Here is a 10,182-nt window from a genome sequence, read left to right as displayed (position 1 = left end):
GCACTCGTCCCACATCCCACTGACAGCCACATCTCTTGGGACGTGTCAGGGGCGTGGCCAGGCCGCAGCTCCTCACCTGCGCCTCATTGTCGATAATAGATCCTTTTCACGTGATGTCGCCGCGGGGGGAGGGCCAACCCCAAAGGCTGGGCAATGTCCAGGTGCGCGGGTTTGACCCTGTCCACGGAAACAGTCTCGGGTCTGCCGCCAATGTCCACGAGCAGGCTCTTATCCCCATGCTCCAGGACCCTGAACGGCCCGTCGTATGGGGGGCGGAGAGGTCCACGGTGGGCGTCATGACGAACAAACACAAAATCCGCAGAGCGCAGGTGACGGGGCAGCCGGGCAGCTGGGGTGCCATGTGCGACGTGGGAACCGGCGCAAACCCTTTTGCGGCCTCCAGCAGGGAGGACCGTTGCCTGGCTGCGGACCAGGGCGCTGTGGCGTCCGGGATGAATTCGCCGGGGACCCGCAGTGGCTGGCCGTAGACGAGTTCGGCGGATGAGGACAACAGGTCCTCCTTGGGGGCGCACCTGAGGCCGAGCATGACCCACGGGAGCTTATCCAACCAGTTGCCGTCCGTCAAGCCGGCACGCAGGGCTGCTTTCATGGAGCGGTGGAACCGCTCGCAAAGACCGTTCGCCTGGGGGTGATAGCGGTAGTGCGGTGCAGCTTGACCCCCAAACTCTCAGCAACTGCGTTCCAGAGTTCAGAGGTAAACTGAGGGCCACGATCTGAAGAAAGGTCGCACGGTGTCCCGAAGCGTGCAACCCACGTGCCGATGAACGCCCGGGCCACGTCTGACGACGTTGTCGAGGAGAGGGGAACGGCTTCGGGCCAGCGGGTCGTCCTGTCCACCATGGTGAGCAAGTAGGTGAATCGGTGCGAGGGAGGAAGTGGACCTACCAAGTCAACGTTGACGTGGTCAAACCTCCTCTCGGGGACAGCAAAGGGCTCCAAGGGGGCTTTTGTGTGGCGATGCACCTTAGCCCGCTGACAGGCCACGCACGAGTCGACCCAGGCCTGCACATCTTTCTTGAGACCGCGCCACACGAACTTCTGGGCCACCAGCCTCACGGACGGTTTCCTTCCGGGGTGGGAGAGGTTGTGGACCGCCTCGAAAACAGCTCTTCGCCAGTTTGCAGGGACCAGCGGCCGAGGCTGGTCAGCCGAGAGGTCGCACACACAACCTGACGCCCGAGTCACCAACCGCGACTTCCTCCAGGCGCAAACCCGTGTCAGAAGTCTTGAGGGCCTGCACCCCGTGGTCCGAGGCCTGGTCTGCGCTCATGCGGGAGTAGTCGAGACCCAGATGCACAGTGCCGACGATCGCCCTGGAGAGGCAGTCCGCGACCACATTGGATTTGCCGGCGATGTGTTGGATGTCCGTAGTGTACTCAGAGATGAACGACAGTTGGCGTTGCTGGCGGGCGGACCACGGCTCAGCCACCTTGGACATGGCGAAAGTGAGGGGTTTATGGTCCACATATGCCGTGAACTCACGGCCTTCCAATAGGGAGCGGAAGTGGCGGATCGCCAGCCAGAGGCCGAGGAGCTCTCTATCGAACGTGCTGTATTTGCGCTCCCTGGGGACCAGCTGACGGCTGAAAAAGGCAAGCGGTTGCCAGGCGCCGCCGACCCACTGTTCGAATACGGCTCCAACAGCGTAGTCCGATGCATCGGTAGTGAGAGCGACAGGGGCCCCGTGGGTCGGGTGAGCCAGCATAGCGGCACGACTCAGTGCGGCCTTCGTAGCCTCGAAGGCTTCCATCCTCTCGGCCGTCCATTCAACGTCCCGGTTGGGGGCCTTGTCTTTAAGAGCCTCATAGAGCGGGCGCATGATGTGGGCCGCCCGGCGGATGAACCGGTGGTAGAAAGTCACCATCCCCAGGAACTCCCGGAGGCCCCGAGCCGAGCGAGGTCGGGGAAAAGCGGAGACGGCCTCCACCTTTGCCGGAAGGGGGGCGGCGCCGTTCTTGTCTATGAGGTGCCCGAGGAACTGGATAGAGGGCACCCCGAAAACACACTTTGCCGGGTTGATGATCAGGCCATGCTGCTCAAGTCTTGCGAAGAGATCACGTCGGGGTCACCAGTGTAGCGCCGGAGAAAAGGAGTCGGAGGCGGAGTGTCGGACACAGAAACAGAACTTGCTTTATTGTTCGACATCACCAAACTACCTGCATAACGGCGAGAACTCTGTTAACCTTTGCTCCGGAAGCGCAACAACAAAAACAGTCCGTGCGGAACCCCGCACCCCAACTCGAGGTCCCGCGGGTGAATTATGTAAACACCACAATATATGAAAAAAGGCTCGAGCAGGGGTGTTTAATCCGTCGATCGATCAAAAAAAAACAGCCAATGATCTCTTAACTAACATAATTACAAATGTTGCAGTACTTACAGAGCCCATCAATGTGTTTTATAATGAGAGTATCCACCACCACCGCTGCTTTACTTAGCAACACAGTCTGGGCAATGTCGCGCAAAGACGAGCTAGACATGCTGCTTGTGATTACTTTCAATATTAATGTCGAAACTTAAAAAAGAAAAAGTTATTTGAAGATGCAATGGCTGTCAGAGTATGTGAATAATGGAAGAAAAAGTGGTTAAACTGGAGGAGATTTTCTCTTTTCGAGTGGGAAAGGTCTGGTCTGAAGCCAGCCAAAGTAGAAAGTGCAGGATGAGATGGTGTGTAATCAACCTGCCTGATCCAGGATGAAAGCAAAGACAATCCAGTGCACAAAAAGCAAATCCTGCATTTTAAATATAGGAGGCAACATAACATTAACCTTAAAACTGTTTGGGAGCATCATTCAGCTTTCAACATGTCTCACTAAAAGATATTCTGCAATCAATAATTCAGTTTTATGTCAAGAAAAACAGACAGGGATATCATTGTGGGTTTAAAAAAAATGAAAAAAATGGAAGCAACCTTTCAAATTTGTAGTTCATAGTTTGCTTGGGTGCCCTGCGATTAGCTGGAAATCAGTTCAGGGCGTAAACTGCCTACTGCCCGTTGACAGCTTGGATAGGCTCCAGCACTCCCCGCGACCCTTGTGAGGAAAAGCGGCTAAGAAGATGGATGGATGGATGAATGGATAGTTGGCTTGGTTTGGTTTGCAATGCATTTTTTTGTTTGGCTTCACTGTGACGACAGTGGGACACGAGGAGAGAAAAAAAAATGTTGGCAGCGGACAGCATGAAGCCAACTAAATTCATGCGCAATTCAAACAGGTTCCACCCCAGTCATGCTGATAAAACGATGGATTATTTTCAGCGAAACGTCTCGAATATTGCTCACAATCATCCCGCCTTGTGAAAGCTACTTCAGTAAACGAGGGAGGACTCTTAGCATCATACAAGGTAGCGTACCAAATTGCTCAGTGCAAAAAACTCCACATCATTGCAGATATATTCATATTTGTTTTAGTTAAAGTGTTTTATATTTTGTGCTCCTGAGTTAATGTTGCTGAACAGAATTTGAAGTTATTATTTTTTATTGATTTTATTTTTCGCAATAAAATGGTGCAATAAGTCGGTCAAAAATGTTTATTTCAGGCAAATTGATGTGCTGAAAATATTTTCTGTTCCAGACTGCCGATGTTCATAAAGTTGTTCTCTGTTGTAAATTGAACCATGTTTCCCATTCATTTTTTGTTTTCTTTAATGTTAATAAGGATACAATGTCATGCAGAGCTTGACTGTTAATAATTTTATCGACAAATGATAATATTTATAGTCACGGTGGAGAGGTACAGGTACCCTTTTGTGGTGTGAAATAGCCACTAAAGTGGACTGAAATGCTCCCGTCTGAACCAGAAATGCTTCTTGAAAGTCAACAAACACCCAAATCTGTCAAGGTATGTTTTAATCTGTCAAATGTTATTTTGTTTTTCTCATCTGTTATTATTTGGATTTTGGGGTCAATTTCCACCACTTTCCAAGAGATCTGTCTGTTGGGATAAGAGTTTTTGACAAAAACTAGAGGTATTTCCAGATGAGTGTATTCCAGCGCTCTCCCTTGATGTTTGGAGCCTCCAAGCAAGGACATGAATCGGATGTTGATGAATTATTCTGCTTCCACACTGAACACTTCAAACACCAGCACGTGACCAAAGAAATAACGTCAACAGTGAATGAATCCATTTCAAGACCATCTGAAGATCCATCCATCGGAAACTATTGACTCCACTGACTTTTTCTTTGGAATGGAAGCAGACTGCCTCGTTGGTGAAATACGATTGGACAGCTCCATTTGCAAGGCATCAGCCTCAAGTGAAGAATCACTGTTGACTCAATCACAACAATTACTGATTTTATGAAATATGTGTTATCTGGTTTCTATCCTGGAAACACTAATTTTTTTATTCATATTTGTCAAAATGATGCAGTGTCAATCACAACAAACTGTCACCTGACAATGAAACATATTGTATTTATCTGCCTGGCCTAATTAGCATCAATGAGGTGCTGGCCCTTGTTTGAATTTGTCATGTCGAGGTGGGTTGTTATTCGACAATAGAGGAATTTGGCTCACCTTTGACCTTTGGCTCAAGGCTCTTGTTGATCCCAACCCACCCTGTCGTCCTCATCGTAAGGACACAAGCTCAAGTACAAAGAAGACGCAAATCTTTACGGGACTCTTTATTCCTTCGATTTTTTTCTGTATGTCTTTATTTATTTGTTACATTTTATTCCAGGGCATATTTTCATAACTTTTTTCATGGTGCAGGTCATACGTGACTTTGACTTTCCATGGAGGTCGTCAGGGGCGTGGCCAGGAGCTCCTCACCTGCACCTCATTGACACTGATTAGGAAACGCATTGAAGTCTTGTGTGTCTGATTGTAAGTTGTGTTCGTTGTGCTTTGCGTTTTGTGAGTGAATCTTCCTTGCTTCAACTTTTCTGTGCCACTTCAGTCAAGTCTTGTTTCAAGTTTTACCTCATAGATATCGGACCTCGTTTCTCGGTTTTGGGATTTTGCCTGTTAGCCTCGTGTTTTTTGTGTTTCCTTTTTAGATCGCTTACTGTGATGAGCTATGACCTTCCCCTCGAAACTCCTTAAATCATTCGTTGCATTTGCAATGAGAAAAAAAAGATTCTACATGGTTGTATACCTTTCACATTTCAAATTCACAGTTATTTGTCACGAGCAAGCAACATGGAGGAGGACCCAAATGCAGTCACAATGGAGTCGCTCTTTCACAAGAAAAATTGTTACATCATGTTAGAATTTGGGGAGCAACTTTTAGGTGCATCCATGTTGGTGAAAACGACATAGTGGTTGCCAAAGGAAGCACGGAAGCTTTGGGGCCTTTCTCCATCCCGTTTGATGGGAAATTCTGTCTGGAGTCTTTTTTTAAATTCATAAAATGTCAATCATGGATGTCAGAATCCCCACAAACCTGACAATGAGTATCCATCCATTTTCGTAGCCGCTTATCCTCACAAGGGTGCTCGAGATTTTCCCGGCTGTCATCGGTCAGGAGGCGGGGTACACCCTGAACTGGTTACCAGCCAATCACAGGCCACATAGAGACAAAAAGCCGCACTCACAATCACACCTTGGGGCAATTTAAAGGGTCCAATTAATGTTGCAAGATTTTGGGATGTGGGAGGAAACCGGAGTGCCCGGAGAAAACCCACGCAGACACGGAGAGAAAATGCAAACTCAACACAGGCGGATATGGGATTGAAAACAGGACCTCAGAACTGTGAGGCTGACGATTTACCAGCTGGTCCACTGTGCTGCCAAAAGCTTTCTTTCGGCTTGTCCCGTCAGGGGTCGCCACAGGGTGTCATCTCAGATGAAAGCTCATATTTTTTTGGCATAGTTTTTACGCCGGATTCCTGCCACAACCCCTCTTGGGGAGTGGAAGCCCCAGTGAGGAAAAACTCCCCAAAAATGGTCAACCCAAACAATGCCCTCATCACTGAGTTATGGGGCCCCAAGAACTGTGTCAGAAGTGGGATTCGAACCCACGCCTCCATTCGGAGACCAGAACACCCATCAACCAGAAGGAGTTTAGTCCTTGAGTCTGGCGCCTTAGACCGCTCGGCCATCCTGACACTGACTTTGTGAAACCCAACAAACACTGAAAACCACTTAAATATCCCCAAAATACTGAACTACTCCCGAAATTGATCAGTACCAGGTGCTGTAAGCATTTTGTCAAGTGGAAACAGAATCATATTTTAAGAAAATAGTGGTCGAAACTTCCCTTTGTTTGGTGTGAAATGGACTCCAACCTTCAAGTTAGCCTTCACCTTGTCCGTCAGAACTAAAATGACATTTAGACCGAATCTCGTTTGATCTCGGAAGCTAAGCAGGGACGGGCCTGGTTAGTACTTGGACGGGAGACCGCCGGGGAATATCAGGTGCTGGAAGCATTTTGTCAAGTGGATACAGAATCATGCTAATATTTCCATCAAGTGATACTGCATCGGAACAGCTGTTTCTCCCAGAACCCACCATTTAACTTATCCCAAACCAAAGGAGTGCACATTCGTAGTAGGCAGGACACGAACCGGCGCAGAGAGACCCCAATGGATTTCTAGTCCATCACCTTAACCACTCGGCCACGACAACCTGACTGCAAGGTTGCTTGGATTTAGTGCAGTATTTTCATGATTTGCTTGAGTTTATCATGGTTGTTACGGTTACTGTGACAACAAGATCAGTGTGTGTCAATGGCAAAGTGAGACGGGATTGCGCAGCGTCGTGAAATAAGGAAGTGGAGCAGGAGGACCTCGGCACGGAAAAGAGGTCCCCCCTCCGTCTCCCGTCCATGGTCACCTTTATTAGACCAGCTCAACCCAATCTATCAAACAATTAAATATAGTTCAAATAAATCTTAGTGTTATTTTTAAAAAAAATCCTTCATCTCAGCTTTGGTGATCAGTCAAAAGTAGTCAGCGTGGCCAAAACCTTGCATCTCATCCATCCATCCCAATTAACTGTCTTCTGATCAATCCATCCATCCGTCTGTCTGTCCATCCATCTCAATCAACTGTCTTTCTATCCATCTGTCCATCTGTACATCCATCCATCCATCCATCTATCGCAATTAACTGTCTTTCTATCAATCCATCCATTCATCCCTCCATCCATCTGTCTGTCCATCCACCATCCATCCAGCCGTCCATCCATCCATCTCAATCAACTGTCTTTCTATCCATCTGTCCATCCGTACATCCATCCATCTCAATTAACTCTTTCTATTAATCCATCCATTCATCCCTCCATCATCTGTCTGTCCATCCATCATCCACCCAGCCGTCCATCCATCCATCCATCTCAATCAACTGTCTTTCTTTCCATCTGTCCATCCGTACCTCCATCCCTCTATCAGTCCAGCCATCTGACCATGCGCTTCAGCATGAATAACGAACCCACAATGAAAAAACACAAAAATAAAAAAACACAAATTGACAAAAGGTGGTGAGAGTGAAGCCCTGCATTTCTTTGCATTTGTCCAATATATGCACTTCACTGAGGATCGATCAACGATGACCTCGAAGTACTTTTCTTCGGTTCTCAAAAGGGAAGCAGGCTGCCTCTTTGCTGAAATACGATTGGACAGCTCCTTCTTCAAGGCATCAGCATCAAATGACTCGTTGTGAAGAATCATTGTTGACTCAATAACACCAATTAATGATTTTATTAAATATGTGTAATCTGGTTAGGATCCTAGATACAATAGCTTTTTTATTTATATTTGTCACAGTGATGCAGTGTCAAGCACAACAGAAAATGAAATATATTTTATTCATCTGGTGGGCCTAATTAGCATCAATGAGGCGCAGGTGAGGCCTGGCCACGCCCCTGGCAATCAGTATCAGCTGGATCTGACCAGATTTGCTCATTCTGTGAATTTTTTTCACTGAACAAAGCCAAAAAACAATCTTGACGCCTAAATGAACAGCAATAGCTTCGTTTTTTCAGACTATACAGATTCGTGTTCATTTTGTTTATCCATAAAAGTGAGAGTAACGGAACGTGTTCAGGTCCATCCATCTCCACTTTGCAGCACAGCATGAAGTGGGCGGGGCCTTTTTCCCCAGAATTTGTGTAGAGGAAGAAAGAAAGAAAGAAAGAAAGAACGAAATAAGCTTTCAGACTGAGATGGCCAAAATTTGTACATACACAACCGACAGTTAGGGTCAGCCGAAAGGTACTGCAAATTTCGTCTGGACAGCCTGATATAATACGATAAATACTATAGTGTTGGCAAAATTGAAACGAGTGACAGGCTCATCAGGAAATGTGACACGTTGAAATTATTTTCCTTCAAACAGAAGTCTCATGAGCATGAATTATTTTGGGACAAGCAAACTTTCTTTTCACTTCACTTCGGTTTCCTCCCACATCTCAAAAACATGCAACGTTAATTGAATATGCTAAATTGCCCCGAGGTGTGATTGTGAGTGCGGCTGTTTGTCTCTATGTGCCCTGCGATTGGCTGGCACCCAGTTCAGGGTGTACCCTGCCTCCTGCCCGTTGACAGCTGGGATAGGCTCCAGCACACCCAGCAACACTCGTGAGGATAAGCGGCAAAGAAAATGTTTGAAGAAAATGCTTTTTCTGTTTTTTTCCACACACTCCTCTCATTTATAAACAGATAAACTAAGGATGGAAAAGAACTTGCTGGGTGTCCTTGAAGAGGAAAAGGAACTGATGATGCTATTATCAAGTTGAAACTAACAAGGTGGTGCTAATGGAAGCACCATCATGAAAAATGCAGTGCACATTTCTTTTGAAATGTCCTATTTTCCAGAATCGGACCTTGACCCTGGGACACCCCGCTTTGGCCGGCATGCAGGCTGCAGAGTTGACATTGGTGATACATTGCATCCATTCTGGGACTGTTATGTTGAATTAGTGACATGCAATTAGTGAAAATACGCACACGCACATAAAAGGGCTCAGTACGAAATGACTCTTGGTCCACTGTGCTGACATTTTATAGCAAAGGCATTTTGCAACAGCGGAAATAAAAGTGGAAGGCTTCTTTTGAAGCAAACCTAATAGGCTTCATCCATTGAAATATTCATATTCTTGGACTAAAGGACACAGCTGATTTACTGCTTAGCATCAAAGAAGCAGTATTTTGTTTTCATGGACAGATACAAACTTTACCCACTGAAGCAAACAAGACAGAGAGACTCCGGTGGGACTCAAACACACTACCTTTGAATTACTACACTTTTAACATAGAAGCCAAGTGCGCTGTCCATTGCGCCACATAGCCATCTGTTTGGAGGCTTTTCAATTGGAGGTTCTGAATGAAATTGAACCTGCATAGTTTCTGTTTTTTTTTTTCTTTTGTAGGGATTCAGGTATGAATGACAGCATTGTGCTCCTCAGTATCTGTGCACAGTCTTGGACAATGTGCAAAGCCATCCCATGCTGGCGAAGCTGGTGCCCAGGTTCAAGTACAGCAGTCACGACACCTCGGAGACGGTCCGCTTGGTTTGCGTCGACATGCTCCTGATGCCGACTGTCATAAGCATGCGGCAAGGAACAGGACCCAAATGCATGGACATGATTTTCAAGTGTAGTTTAATTCTGTCAGAGGTCAAAAAACACGAGACTAAAAGGTAAAGTCCAAAGATCCAGAAACGAGGGCCGATATCTATGAGGTAAAACTTGAAACAGGAACAAGACTTAACTAAAGTGGCACAGAAAAGTTGAAACAAGGGAGAGTCACTCACAAAACACAACAAACACAACGACACACAACTGACAATAGGACACAAAAGGCTTTAATGCATTTCCTAATTAGTGTCAATGAGGTCCAAGTGAGGAGCTCCTGCCCACAGGCCCACACCCCTGACAGCCAACATGGAAAGTCAGTTACGTGTGACCTGCAACATGTTCTTTGCAGCATTAAAAAAGTTCTAAAACTATGCCCTGAAGTAAAAATGTAATAGATGAATAGATACATCAAAAATGAAGGAATAAACTCCTGTAAAGATTTGTCTTCTTTGTATTTGCCAGACTCAAGGACTAAACACCTTCCAGTTGATGGGTATTCTGGGCTCTGAATGGAGGCGTGGGTTTGAATCCCACTTCTGACATAGTGGGGCCCCATAGCTCAACGATTAGAGCATTTTTTGGTTAGCCAGTGTTGGAAAGTTTTTCCTCACTGGGGCCACCACTCCCCAAGAGGGGTTGTGGCA

General features: G+C 46.7%; 1 long non-coding RNA gene and 1 other non-coding gene across 2 annotated transcripts; one reads left to right on the top strand and one right to left on the bottom strand.

The window, feature by feature from the left end:
• The first annotated feature begins 2,331 nt into the window (after nt 1–2,331).
• Nucleotides 2,332–4,905, top strand: LOC133494639 (uncharacterized). Its single transcript, XR_009793348.1, has 2 exons — nt 2,332–4,665; nt 4,733–4,905. It is a non-coding gene; the product is annotated as an uncharacterized LOC133494639 (long non-coding RNA).
• A 1,053-nt stretch (nt 4,906–5,958) lies between these two features.
• Nucleotides 5,959–6,069, bottom strand: trnal-caa (transfer RNA leucine (anticodon CAA)). Its single transcript has 2 exons — nt 6,032–6,069; nt 5,959–6,004 (listed from the first exon to the last, which is right to left on the bottom strand). It is a non-coding gene; the product is annotated as a tRNA-Leu (tRNA).
• Nucleotides 6,070–10,182: the final 4,113 nt, after the last annotated feature.

Source organism: Syngnathoides biaculeatus, chromosome 21 (assembly GCF_019802595.1).
Source record: "Syngnathoides biaculeatus isolate LvHL_M chromosome 21, ASM1980259v1, whole genome shotgun sequence".
NCBI classification, from domain to species: Eukaryota; Metazoa; Chordata; class Actinopteri; order Syngnathiformes; family Syngnathidae; genus Syngnathoides; species Syngnathoides biaculeatus.
Note: the sequence above shows the minus strand (reverse complement) of the source record. Positions and strands in the feature narration are given on the sequence as shown.